This window comes from Lithobates pipiens, unplaced genomic scaffold (genome assembly GCF_037356315.1).
Source record: "Lithobates pipiens isolate NorthernLeopardFrog02 unplaced genomic scaffold, aLitPip1_a1.2 Scaffold_1, whole genome shotgun sequence".
Taxonomy (NCBI): domain Eukaryota; kingdom Metazoa; phylum Chordata; class Amphibia; order Anura; family Ranidae; genus Lithobates; species Lithobates pipiens.
In genome coordinates, this window is record NW_027507685.1 from 153,867,901 (window position 1) to 153,883,086 (window position 15,186).

Consider the following 15,186-nt stretch of genomic DNA (forward strand, 5'->3'; position numbering starts at 1 on the left):
GGTCCGCAGACATAGCCAGTATGTACAATACCTGGTTGATGACCCAACGATGCATGATCGGTCTGTAGGCATCTTACATTTTAATATATTTTTTTTAAATCGCACAAGGGATGATACTTACATTGAATGAGAAGTGTGTGGGGGGACGGGGGAGGCAGAGAAATTTACGATTTCAACAAACACACAAGACACCAGTACAAGGGATGCTTCTCATTTAACTTAACTACTGTCCCGGGTGCTGATTTAAATAAAAAGAAGTTTAATTAAAATGTAGCTTTAACACTGGTTCTCATTGGTTGATCACTGTCAGTATATACAGTGCCTTGAAAATGTATTCATACCCCTTGATATTTTCCACATTTTGGAATGTTACAACCAAAAACTTAAAATGTATTTTATTGGGATTTAATGTGATAGACCAACACAAAGAGGCACAAAATTGTGAAAAGAAGAAAAATGATAAATGGTTTTCAGTTTTTTTTTTTATACAAATAAATATGTGAAAAGTGCATTTGTGAAATACTTTGTAGAACCACCTGTGGCTGCAATTACAGCAGCAAATCTTTTTGGGGATGTCTTTACCAGCTTTGCATATCCAGAGAGTGACATTTTTGCCCATTCTTCTTTGCAAAATAGCTCAAGCTCTGTCAGATTGGATGGAGAGCGTTTGTGAACGGCAATTTTCAAGTCTTCCCACAGATTCTTGATTGGATTTAGGTCTGGACTTTGAGTGGGCCATTCTAATACATGAGTATGCTTTGATCTATTGTAGCTCTGGCTATATGTTTAGGGTTGTTGTCCTGCTGGAAGTTGAACCTCCGCCCCAGTCTCAAGTCTTTTGCAGACTCTAGCAGGTTTTCTTCTAAGCCTGCCCTGTATTTGGGTCTATCCATCTTCCCATCAATTCTGACCAGCTTCCCTGTCCCTACTGAAGAAAAGCATCCCCGCAACCTGATGCTGCCACCATCATGTTTCACGGTGGGGATGATGATGTGTTCAGGGCGATGGGCAGTGTTAGTTTTCTGCCACACATAGCGTTTTGCTTTTAGACCAAAAAGTTAAATGTTGGTCTCATCTGACTAGAGCACCTTCTTCCACATGTTTGCCGTGTTGCCCACATGGCTTCTTGCAAACTACAAACAGGACTTCTTTAGGCTTTCTTTCAACAATGGCTTTCTTCTTGCCACTCTTCCATAAAAGCCAGATATGTGGAGTGCACGACTAATAGTTGTAGGATAGCTGTGGACAGATTCTCCCACCTGAGCTGTGGATCTCTGCAGATCCTCCAGAGTTACCATGGGCCTCTTGGCTGCTTCTCTGATTAATGCTCTCCTTGCCCAGCCTGTCAGTTTAGGTGGACGGCCATGTCTTGGTAGGTTTGCAGTTGCGTCATACTCTTTCCATTTTTGGATGATGGATTGAACAGTGCTCCATGAGATGTTCAAAGCTTGGGATATTTTTTTTATAACCTAACCCTGCTTCTCCACAACTTTATCCCTGACCTGTCTGCTGTGTTCCTTGGCCTTCATGATGCTGTTTGTTCACTAAGGTTCTCTAACAAGCCTCTGAGGGCTTTACAGAATAGCTGTATTTATACTGAGATTAAATTACACACAGGTGGACTCTATTTACTAATTAGGTGACTTCTTAATGCAATTGGTTCTACTAGATTTTAGTTAGGAGTTTCAGAGTAAAGGGGGCTAAATACAAATGCACGCCACACTTTTCACATATTTATTTGTAAAAAAAGTTGAAAACCATTTATCATTTTCCTTCCACTTCACAATTTTGTACCACTTTATGTTGGTCTATCACATAAAATCCAAATAAAATACATTTACATTTTTTGGTTGTAACATGACAAAATGTGGAAAATTTCAAGGGGTGTGAATACTTTTTCAAGGCACTGTACCTCCAGCTATTCTTCTAGTTTCAGCTTGCTATGAAATTATAAAATGATAAATGCAGCCTTCTTAAATGCAGGGGTTTTTCCTGGGTCATCTGCCACTTATTTTTGATGATCATTGCCATGAATGTTTGCTAATGTGTTTATGCAAGCTCTTCTGTCACTGTACACTAGGATAATCAAATGCCCTCCTATTAGAGGGATAGCTGTGTGTTTCCAGACATCTGAAATCAGATTGTGTGACATGGCCCCTGGTGCTTTTATTGTACGTACAAATAAGATGTAGGCACTCCCTAGTGTGTAGCTGCATGTGTGTCTTCTGTCTTCACATTTATGTCTCTGCTTGACCTTCCAAATGCCATGCTATATGGCTTGCTGATTATGTGGCACTTTCATTGTACACTTCAGGGAATCAATTTTCTTCTCAGCTGTGGAATATGTGATAAAAAAAAGGTACAGCTACAGTTCCACTTATTCTAGAAACATTGGTCTGTTCAATGAGAAGTACAGCTACTATTCTTAAACATGTACTATTGCTCTGGATTTTATTGCTTATTGGCAGCAGTCAATTGATGGATAAAGCATAGATTTATGGCATTTTCATTTTTTTTTTTTTTTTACTAGAAATGGCAGTGATCTGCGATTTTTAGAGGAACTGTGACATTGCTGCAGACAGATCGCACACTTTTGGGACTATTGACATTTATACAGAGAACAGAGCTAAAAAATAGCCACTGTATAAATGTCATTGACAGGGAAGGGGTTAACACTGGGGGCAATCAAGGGGTTAAGTGTGTTCCCTGGGAGGTATTGCTAACCATATGGGGGCTGCGCTGACTGGAGGAGGAGACAGATCGCTGTTCCTAATAACTAGGAACAGACGATCTGTCTCTCCTCCCCTGACAGATCCCTGTTCTAACTGTCTCTGGAGTGATTGCGGGTGGCCCCCCACTCACGAATGGGCGCGCACATGCCCACAAATCGCCGTGTATGCGCCCGACATACAGTGACATCGATTCGCACAGTGAAGCCAACTTGCTGCAGTACAACTGCGGCGGGCAGTCGGCAACTAGTTAACACTGCTCTTCAGCTGCTGATCAAGAAAAGTTTTCCAACATGTTCCTTTGACATGTAGCCAGGTGCTTGGCTAAGAAAGAGAGAGAGGGAGAGAGAGAGAGAGAAACACTGGCTGCAGCTACTCTCTGTAGCTACTGCCCTGCAGTGCTGAACTGGTTAACAGCTATATCAGCAAGAGGAGGATGTTGCTGTGCAAGAAGAGTTCACTATGACTGTGAGAACTGTAGTCCAGAGATCAAGATCTTGTGTAATCAAGAGCTTCTCAACTACATTTCCCAGAGGGATATTGCCAGGAGGAGGGGAAAGAGCTGCATTTTCCCAGACTGTACAGGGCACAGCTTCCTCTTGCCATGAGGGAACCCAGAGAGTACACATTGCTGTTCAGTGTGCACCACCACTGCTGCATACCAGCAGCCTGAGCAGGATCCAGAGTGCTGAGTGCAGAAAGAAGGGACTAATTGCTGTGTGTGACAGGATGGTGAGCTGCAATATGGCTAGGACTGGTGAGCTGCTGCTGTGGGGATTTACTATGTGCGTCTAGAGAGGCTGAGCCCTTTAGGAACTGACCATACAGTCATCTAGTAGCCTTATTGCTGCCTACAGGCAGCAATAAGGCTGCTAGAGACGCAAATTATTGCTTCTAGACTAAGGCTACTATGAGACATGGTCGTCCGCAGGTAGTGGCAAGGGGGGTCAAGTGCCCCCCCCGGAATCAGGGATCAGATCTTAAATTCAGCACAGTTGCATCGCTATCGGGGTGCGGGCAGCCAGCACCCGGGTGCCATCCACCAGTGGGGTAACACCATCAAGGTGCTGTCAAGCCCCCCATCAGTGTAGTGTGACTTCGGGCTCTTTTCCTTGCTCAGTCCAGCAGAGAACTCGGTGTCACTGTGACAGGAGAAAGGCGTGCTGAGGGCTATCAAATGTTTCCCCCACTCGCCCCCCCTTTCTCCTGTCAGGGACAAGAGACGGTGGCTCTCACCAGGTTCCCCGCCCAGCTTCCTGCCTGAGAGACACACTGCCCAGTGCCACCAGAGAGAGAAACGCTGCCCAGTGCCACCAGAGAGAAAAAATTAGCCACTACGAGGGTACAGACATGCTACATTACTGACCAGAGTCGCCCCAGGGGAACCCAGAGTGAGCGATCATCCAGCCGGAGGGATCACTGCTGTAGTTTTGCTGGGTCTGGTAAGAGGGACTGTTGGCCATTATCCATTAATTATCCTAGGGACTGTACTATGTCTGCAGTCTCTGACCATGATAATGTGATCATGACATTGTTGAAAAGGGGCGGTGCATGGGTGACCCTAAAATGATGCCCCCCCCCCCTGAAAAAAGTTCTGCGGACGCCCATGCTATGAGACGCAGATTATTGCCGCCTACAGGCTTGACTGGAACTATTCCCATGTGCACCAATGGTACAAATGGGCCACAACACTAGCCAGCTGAAGAGTTAGGAGTAAAAACTGTTCCTTTAAAGCAGTTACACAGAGACCATTCCCTATTGCTTATTCTAAGACATACCTCTCAGGGGACATTGCGCCATATCCTAGCCATTCTCCTAGAGTGCACTGTAGATGAATTATAGTATTATTCACATTGCAGTTAATGCTTATATGCACTGTTTATTGCTGACTCGTGAGTTCATCCCAATGTAGTGGTACCTCTATTCTAAGTTACCTTGGCATACTGATAGATACTGTCTAGTGGACTGTGTTAGGCCTCTTTCACACGGGGCGGATCAGTAATGATCCGCCCTGTGATGATCCGCTCGCTCAGCGGGGATCGCTCTGTTGTCCCCGCTGAGCCGGCTGCGGACAGGGCGGTCTCCACACACTGTGCAAGGACCGCCCTGTCAGCTCTCCGCTCTCCTCTATGGGGATCGGACGAGCACGGACCGTGTGTCCGTGTTCATCCGATCCGCTCTGCAGACGGATAGAAAAATAGGATTTTCCTCCGTCTGCAGAATCGGACTGTTGTGGAGGCGGAGGAAATCGGGTGTCTGCGGATGTTCATCCGCAGACACCCGCTATCCCATAGGGATGAATGTATGCCCGTATTTCATCCGCAAACGGATGGATGAAATACGGACATATCATCCGCATGTGTGAAAGGGGCCTTACACTCAAACCACCATGTATTTTTTTTTATATAATCTTTATTTTCAAACTTATAAAAGGTATACAAACAAGATCAGGGTGATCATGATCATCAACCATTTGTCAGGTGGCAAGTTCACTAAGACAATAGTATTGAGTTGTCTTCATCAACTGAGCATTATTCACCTAGCACCTATTATCCCATGAGTGAAACATAAGTAGTAGACAAACCAAAAAAATAAAGGAAAAACAGGGGAGTAGGGTAGGATTGAACGCCTATTTATACCTGATTAAAAGCTCAAGACCACTCACACTGGAATGCACCATTATACAGACAGAAAATGTTATACAATACCTTGCATGAAGGAATTAATGAACAGGTGGGTAATCCAAAGCTAGGGCCTGCTAGCTTCAGAAGGGCAACATCAAGGCTGGATGGAACAAAGTCCGAGCCCTTGGTATGCTCCCGCCAGGCTTCCCAGGTTGTACGAAATCATTCTGATGTACCCCTGCAGGTCAGTGTCCACTCCTCTGCCGCCATGATCTACTACCATTTATTCTAACCCATACGAATACATTGAGTTAATTTAGCACTAAACAGTTCTGTGTCCTATTTCCTGGTGTGAGACCCTCACACTATAAGCTGTATTGTCTGGAAGCATGTGGGGGATGATTAAAGGAGGACCTAGCTCAATCAGGGCTTGTTGCAGTCAATGTGTATAAACACTAAAACATACATGTACACTTATGTTTTAGTGTTTATACACATTGTCCACATGTATATGTTGTTTGAGTTTCTTTTAGATCATTTATGGGTGAATATCAAACCTTCTGCATTTAAATGTAACAAAACTAACTACAACATGTTACAGCTTACGTTAAGGAATGTAAACATCAACACAATGCATAAAAAAGCATGCCAACACATGGCAACTCAAGTGTGCGTAACACACAAAGCAAGTGGTGAGACTCCAGCTCCAGGGAAAGTAAAGGACATTTCTTGTTTAATCTAAGGGACTTGTACATAGTATCTGGATTTGGTACTTGTTTAGACTCATGTAGCACTAACCCCCGAAGGAGCCGCTGGTTATTTTTGGGCTTACCATTACCTTCCGCTCTCCTTGTTGCACGTCTAGGTGATGTCCCGTGGTAGATGACCCAGTAACTTGAGACTGACAATAGATCCACTTGAATGGATTTTATTTGCAAACTTAAACCATTGAACAGTCTTTTAAGTTGGGATCAGAGGGTTGGAAGGGAAGTTCAAGTACTCTCAATGTCAAAGTCCAAAAACGTTAAAGAACTTGCTTACTTTGACTGCATCCAGAGAATAGCCATTCGCAGCTGGATGAACACTCAGGTTGGACAGTCCCTCTCTCACAAGGCCTAGCAGCCAACAAGGCGCTTGCTCAGGAACAAAGTCTTTGTCACAGACATTGTTGCAGAACACGTAGGGAAACTAAGCTGTAGAACACTTGTAGGATACCTGGATCTTTCAGCCTGCTTGGTGATATCCACAAGACCGGATTCTCTCGGTAACTTCAGCCCTTCCAGGCTCTTGTTAAGAAACCCAACCCGTGCGTGGTTTTCTTCTAAAGAGTCCTCCCCTGGAATGCTTGAAGTACACTGGGTCTCTCCCGAACCGGAGACGGCACCTATCCATCTCAGAATCCTTCTCTAGTTTCCCCGCCTTGGACCTGACTCCAAGAGAGAGAGTAATTTAAACATCTGACCAGACCCTAGTTCCACACCTGCCAGAAGAGACAGTGCCCCCTGTGGCCAGGCTGAACATTTCACAGTCCAGTCAGACTGATACAGAAGTCAAATTTAGACAAATAATACCCAAACCTAACTGCAGTTTAGGTAGAGTTTAATTTTGAAAAAGACATAGCGCATGCTCTTCAGGAGCCCGCCGCTACACTCACATACAAGAGTCCTTTGAGTGATAGAAATAATATGCTTCTTATATGAATGAGGCCTACTTATAGTGCCTTGCTGTGAGGAAGGGCAGAACAGGGCCTCATGCATACAGCTTGCAGGTGCCATGCAGCATGCAGAGCCTGCGTAATGACATTCCCAGGACCTACTGCTGCTGCGTACAGCCATCCACTGGGGGGTATGCAAAGCACCCACATGTGCAGTGACATCTGCCCAAAACACACACTATCATATGTCAGTGCACATGCCTCTTTTAACGCATCTCATTATACAGTGGTGTGAAAAAGTGTTTGCCCCCTTCCTCATTTCCTGTTCCTTTGCATGTTTGTCACACTTAAGTGTTTCGGAACATCAAACCAATTTAAACAATAGTCAAGGACAACACAAGTTAACACAAAATGCAATTTGTAAATGAAGGTGTTTATTATTAAAGGTGAAAAAAAATCCAAACCATCATGGCCCTGTGTGAAAAAGTGATTGCCCCCTTGTTAAAACATACTATGACTGTGGTTGTCCACACCTGAGTTCAATTTCTATAGCCACACCCAGGCCTGATTATTGCCACACCTGTTCACAATCAAGGCATCACTTAAATAGGAGCTGCTTGACACAGTAAGGTCCACCAGAAGATCCTTAAAAGCTACACATCAGGCCGAGACCCAAAGAAATTCAGGAACAATTGAGAAAGAAAGTAATTGAGATCTATCAGTCTGGAAAGGGTTATAAAGCCATTTCCAAAGCTTTGGGAATCCAGCGAACCACAGTGAGAGCCATTATCCACAAATGGCGAAGACATGGAACAGTGGTGAACCTTCCCAGGAGTGGCCGGCCGCCCAAAATTACCCCAAGAGCGCAGCGACGACTCATCCAAGAGGTCACAAAAGACCCCACAACAACGTCCAAGGAACTGCAGGCCTCACTTGCCTCAGTTAAGGTCAGCGTTCATGCCTCCACCATCAGAAAAAGACTGGGCAAAAATGGCCTGCATGGCAGAGTTCCAAGGAGAAAACCACTGCTGAGCAAAAAGAACATCAAAGCTCGTCTCAATTTCTCCACAACACATCTTGATGATCCCCAAGACTTTTGGGACAACATTCTGTGGACCGATGAGACAAAAGTGGAACTCTTTGGAAGGTGTGTGTCCAAGTATATCTGGCGTAGAAGGAACACTGCATTTCATAAAAAGAACATTATACCAACAGTAAAATATGGTGGTGGTAGTGTGATGGTCTGGGGCTGTTTTGCTGCTTCAGGACCTGGAAGACTTGCCGTGATAAAAGGAACTATGAATTCTGCTGTCTACCAAGAGATCCTGAAGGAGAATGTCCGACCAGCTGTTCGTGTACTCAAGCTGAAACGAACTTGGGTTCTGCAGCAGGACAATGATCCTAAACACACCAGCAAGTCCACCACCGAATGGCTGAAGAAAAACAAAATGAAGACTTTGGAGTGGCCTAGCCAAAGTCCTGACCTGAATCCTATTGAGATGTTGTGGTATGATCTTAAAAAGGCCGTTCATGCTCGAAAACCCTCTAATGTAACTGAATTAGGACAATTCTGCAAAGATGAGTGGGCCAAAATTCCTCCAGGACGCTGTAAAAGCCTCATTGCACGTTATCGCAAACGCTTGGTTGCAGTTGTTGCTGCTAAGGGTGGCCCAACCAGTTATTAGGTTTAGGGGGCAATCACTTTTTCACACAGGGTCATGATGGTTTGGATTTTTTTTCACCTTTAATAATAAACACCTTCATTTACAAATTGCATTTTGTGTTTACTTGTGTTGTCCTTGACTATTGTTTAAATTGGTTTGATGTTCCGAAACACTTAAGTGTGACAAACATGCAAAGGAACAGGAAATGAGGAAGGGGGCAAACACTTTTTCACACCACTGTATATTATATGTAGCAGGAGTAGGTCCCGTGCACACTCTATGCCCCCTGTATGGCCATGTGTGATATATAGAGGTGTTCTATATTTGGTTGATGTGACTTATTTTTGTGTCTAGCTTAGAAATTCTGTTCTTTGTAATTCTGGACTTAAACAGCTACAATAACAAACCTGATGTGTGTGGAGGTCATGAAGTCAGGAGTAAACACCACCTAGAAGTACTGAAAGTGTACAGAATTCTTATACAGGGTGAGGAGGACCACTAGATTCCTTTATTATGTAGCGTATACCCCCATTCCAATTATGATGTAGCGTATACCCCCCATTCCTATTAAGTAGTGTATACCCCATTACTTTTATTATGTAGCATATACCCCCTATTCCTATTATGCAACATAAACCCACATTCCTATTATGTAGTGTATACCCCCTATTCCTATTATGTAGCGTATACCCCCAATTCCTATTATGTAGCGTATACCCCCCCCATTCCAATTATTATGTAGCATATACCCCCCCATTTCTATTAAGTAGTGTATACCCCTATTCCAATTATGATGTAGCGTATACCCCCCCATTCCTATTATGTAGCGTATACCCCATTACTTGTATTATGTTGCATATACCCCATATTCCTATTAAGTAGTGTATACCCCCCATGCCTATTATGCAGCATAAACCCACATTCCTATTATGTAGTGTATACCCCCTATTCCTATTATGCAGCGTATACTGTACCCCCCATTCCTATTATGTAGTGTATACCCCCATTCATATTATGCAGCATAAACCCACATTCATATTATGTAGTGTATACCCCCTTTTCCTATTATGCAGCATATACTGTACCCCCCATTCCTATTATGTAGTGTATACACCTCATTCCTATTATGTAGCGTATACCCCCCCCCCCCCATTGCAATTATTATGTAGCCTATACCCCCCATTCCTATTATATAGCCTATACCCCCCATTCCTATTATGTAGCGTATACCCCCAATTCCAACTATTATGTAGCATATACCCCCCATTCCTATTACAGTGCTTTGAAAATGTATTCATACCCCTTGAAATGTTCCACATTTTGTCATATTACAACCAAAAACATAAATGTATATTTTTGAGATTTTATGTGATGGACCAACACAAAGTGGCACATAATTGTGATAAAAAATGATAAATGGTTTTCAATTTAAAAAAAAAAAAAATATGGGAAAAGTGTGGTGTACATTTGTATTCAGCCAACCCCCCCAATGTGTAAATACTTTTTAGAACCACCTTTCACTGCAATTACAGCTACAAGTCTTTTTGGGGATGTCTCTACCAGCTTTGCATATCTAGAGAGTGACATTTTTGCTCATTCTTCTTTGCAAAATAGCTCAAGCTCTGTCATATTGGATGGAGAGCGTCTGTGAACAACAATTTTCATGTCTCGCCACAGATTCCGAATTGGATTTAGGTCTGGACTTTGACTGGGCCATTCTAACACACAAATATGCTTTGATCTAAACCATTCCATTGTAGCTCTGGTTGTATGTTTAGGGTCGTTGTCCTGCTGGAAAGTGAACCTCTGCCCCAGACTCAAGTCTTTTGCAGACTAACAGGGTTTCTTCTAAGATTGCCCTGTATTTGGCTCCATCCATCTTCCCATCAACTCTGACCAGCTTCCCTGTCCCTACTGAAGAAAAGCATCCCCCCAACATGATTCTGCCACCACCATGTTTCACGGTGGGGATGGTGTATTCAGGGTGATGTGCTGTGTTGATTTTCTGCCACACATAGCATTTTGCTCTTAGGCCATTAAGTAAAATTGCAGTCTCATCTGACCAGAGCACCTTCTTCCACATGTTTGCTGTGCCCCCCACATGGCTTCTCGCAAACTTCAAACCGGCCTTTCTTATGACTTTCTTTCAACAATGTCTTTCTTCTTGTCACTCTTCCATATAGACCAGATTTGTGGAGTGCACGACTAATAGTTGTCCTGTGGACAGATTCTCCCACCTGAGTTGTGGATCTCTACAGCTCTTCCAGAATTACCATGGAACTCTGATTAATGCTCTCCTTGGCCGGTCTGCCAGTTTAGGTGGACGGCCATGTCTTGGTAGGTTTGCAGTTGTGCCATACTCTTTCCATTTTGGATGATCAATTGAACAGTGTTGTGCGAGGTGTTCAAAGCTTGGAATATTTTTTTATAACCTAACCCTGCTTTAAACTTCACAACTTTATCCCTGTCTTGTCTGGTGTGTTCTTTGCCCTTCATGATGCTGTTTATTCACTAAGGTTCTTCAACAAACCTTGTTTGGGCTTCACAGAACTGCTGAATTTATACGGAAATGAAATTACACACAGGTGGACTCTATTTACTAATTAGGAGGTTCCACTAGAGTTTAGTTAGAGGTTGGGGGCTGAATACAAATGCACCCCACACTTTTCAGATATTCATTTGTAAAAAAAAAATTTAAAACCATTTATCATTTTCCTTCCACTTCACAATTATGTGCTACTTTGTGTTGGTGTATCAAATGAATTCCCAATAAAATACATTTCATTTTTGGTTATATCATGACAAAATGTGGAAAATGTTAAGGGGTATGAATATTTTTTCAAGGCACAGTATGTAGTGTATACCCCCCATTCCTATTATGCAGCATATACCCCCCTCCATATTCTCTATGCACTTTTATTACTCCATATTCCATACACACTTCTATTACTCTGTATTCCTTTCCTTTATTCACTTTCATGGTATTTTGAACACTCTTATGTTACTCTAGATATTTTTTCAAGGCACAGTATGTAGTGTATACCCCCCTCCATATTCTCTATGCACTTCTATTACTCCGTATTCCATACGCACTTCTGTTACTCCGTATTCCATACGCACTTCTATTACTCCGTATTCCATACGCACTTCTATTACTCCGTATTCCATACGCACTTCTATTACTCCGTATTCCATACGCACTTCTATTACTCCGTATTCCATACGCACTTCTATTACTCAGTATTCCATACGCACTTCTATTACTCCGTATTCCATACGCACTTCTATTACTCAGTATTCCATACGCACTTCTATTACTCAGTATTCCATACGCACTTCTATTACTCCGTATTCCATACGCACTTCTATTACTCAGTATTCCATACGCACATCTATTACTCAGTATTCCATACGCACTTCTATTACTCCGTATTCCATACGTACTTCTATTACTCCGTATTCCATACGCACTTCTATTACTCCGTATTCCATACGCACTTCTATTACTCCGTATTCCATACACACTTCTATTACTCCGTATTCCTTTCCTTTATTCACTTTCATGGTATTTTGTATTTTGAACACTCTTATGTTACTCTGTATTTTGTTGAAAGTTTTGTTGGTCCACATCCAGTACACAACTGTCACTCTGTATGAAATAAATTGTGTTGGCCTTTGTGTTTTGTAAAGTAAGAGAGTATGCATATACACCCAATCTTATATACTTCCCATATTATGTACTCTCCCGTCTTATGTACAACCCCCATCTTACGTACAACCCCCATCTTACGTACAGCCCCCATCTTACGTACAGCCCCCATCTTACGTACAACCCCCATTTTAAGCACAACCATCTTATGTACAACCCCCCTCTTACGTACAACCCCACATCTAAAGTGCAACCCCATCTTACTCACAACCCCCATCTTACATAAAACCCCCATCTTAAGTACAACCCTCGTTTTATGTACTTCCCTGTGTCAAGAGTAAGTTTGAGTCTTAGGTTAATGTGATGTCATTAGTCTCTTGTAAATCCTAGAATTTATTCTCTGTAATATCAGACCAACACATACAGTATCTCAGCTTCCTTCCCTGCTTTCATGCAACAGGTACCATTTTTCCAAGATCGTTTTTGAACACTATTTGTACAGATTATCAGACATTACTCATCTCACACTCATTCATGTATATCAGCACAGGTGAAACGGATCCCTGTCCTCCTGACTTAAACAGGTTCATCATTTGATAAGAAGACGTGACTCCCAGAATCCTTTGCAGCGCTGCTATTTACATGACAAGCCTACATGCCATAACATTGATGTCTTGATGATAGTGAACAGTGATATGCCATGCCTTCTAACGGAATGAATGGATCATTCAGGCAGTGGCCAGCCTTCCAGTCCTCCCCTCCTCTTCCCCCTCCCTTCCTACGCCAGCCTCACATCGATATGCAGGTCACATCTTGAGAGATTGCTGTCCTTTACGGATTGTGATATGCAGAGAGATCCCTCTCCCAGCATGCACTGCACCAGACAGCTATATATAGAGGCAGGGATAGCCAGTGCAGCTGCTTCAAGACACCAAGTCATCCATGCCCATTGGTCTCTCTTTGCCTTCTCCCTTGGCACGAACAGGTCAGTACCCAGGCGGCAGTGGTGCCACCCTGAGATGTCTGCAATTTAACATCTTGTTTCCTGGAGGCAGTGAATATTTCACTATTGTAGACAGCTTTGTAGGTCCAATATCCATTTAATGTTCAGTGGGGTGGATAGAAGCTGAAGTGTCTGAGCATTGGGTGACTTGTCCCACCTGTTGCTCTCAGCAATATAGTCAATAGCAAAGTTTTGCTATGAAGATCTTGTGTGGCTAACGTAGAATAAGAAAAAAAAAAAATATTAAACACCATATAGTTGCTTTTTCGGGCTGTTGGTAACCTAGACAAAATTTAAGTGTGCTGGTATTACCGTCCTATTCAGTAGAACATTGCTTTCAGTGTTGTTATTTTATTTTATGTTATATGACATGTTTTAGAATATATTTATTTTATTTATTTTTTGGGTGTTTAGGGAGTGATATACCACACGAGAGATTCACTGGGGCAGGATCAGGCATTTTTGGTTCTATAAACATTTACAGTAGGAGCTCCTGAAAAACAAATACACGTAATACACATTTTCCTGTTTTTATTTTTTATTGCAGGCACTCCCTTTGACGTCTATGGAGTTGATTTACTAAAGACAACTGTACACTTTGCAAAGTGCAGTTGCTCCAGAGCTTAGTAAATCTTTAAAGCTTTACTTTGCAAAGAATACCCAATCATATGAAAAGAAGAAAAAAAATGAATTTTTGCTTGCACGTGATTGGATGATGGAAGTAAGCTCATTTACTAAGCTCTGGAGCAACTACTCCTGCAGAGTGAAACTGCAAAGTGCACAGCCTATTTGCCTTTAGTAAATCGACCCCATAGGCTTAGGTATGGTTCACACTTATGCATTTTTTTAGTGCGTTTTCAGTTTTTCAGAAACACACTACAGTCCATTTAACAAGGTTTCACATCTATTATGTATTTTATGGACTTTTAGGGACTTTTTTTTCTGGTCTTTGGTTCCATGGACTTCAATTAATCAAAAATGTCTATTAAAAAACGCAAAATGCACCTGGAATATGCAAACTGCAACCTGCATGGGTGTGAATCGGGCCTTACATAGATGGGGGTTTTAGAGGCAAAAATAAAAAAATAGAGTAATATTAAAGGCCTTCAAGGTTTGGTTTACAGTTGTGCGATGAGGGAACCAGAGCGATTCCAGTGCGGGTTCTTGCATCGCATCTCCCTCGCAGGCAGTTCACACTGCCCTCTGTGAACCACTAGTGACACTCCCAAATCAGTTCGCAGATCGCAGTGGGAACTTTGAAATCAGACAGAAATAGGATCGCAGCGGTGTGAACATCCATGCGATCCAATTCCAGTGCAGACCAAAAAAAGGGTCCTGCGCCATTCTGGTCTAAATGCAATGTGAATTCCGCCATACAAACTATATGGCGGAATTCACATCACACAGATGTGCACAGCAATGGGGTGTGAATTACATGCAATGTCTGATCGCACATGTGTGAACCCAGCCTGAAAGTGACATTTTTGTTGCCCAGTGAGACCTTAAGAGCCCTTTTACACTGAAAGCACCGGGCATCGGCAGTAAAGCGCCGCTAATTTAAGCAGCGTTTTACCATCGTTTTTGCAGCGCTTTTTGGGCGCTAGTGGGGTGCTTTTAACCCTCGCTAGTGGCTGAATAAAGGGTTAAAAGCGCCCGCAAATCACCGCTCCCGAGGCGCTTTGCTGGCCCTTTGGCGGCTCTGCCCATTGATTTAATTGGGCAGGGGCGCTTTAGGAGCAGTGTATACACCGTTCCTAAAGCGTCTCAAAGAAGCTGCTTGCAGGACTTTTTTTGACGTTGCGCCAGAGCAGCGCCCCAGTGTAACAGCACTCAGGCTTTCACACTGGGATTGCCGATGAGGCT

At 43.0% G+C, this 15,186-nt stretch overlaps 1 protein-coding gene across 3 annotated transcripts in view; it reads left to right on the forward strand.

Annotated features, from left to right (window-relative positions):
- Window positions 1–15,186, forward strand: part of AK1 (adenylate kinase 1) — a 131,771-nt gene that overhangs the window by 41,495 nt on the left and 75,090 nt on the right. Inside the window, exon 1 of one of the 3 annotated variants that reach the window (XM_077478713.1) lies at window positions 13,188–13,305. The exons of the other annotated variants lie outside the window; for them this stretch is intronic. The gene's annotated coding sequence lies outside the window, so the exon portion shown is untranslated. Of the gene's footprint in view, window positions 1–13,187; window positions 13,306–15,186 lie in introns of those variants that run through there. 3 annotated transcript variants of the gene reach the window in all.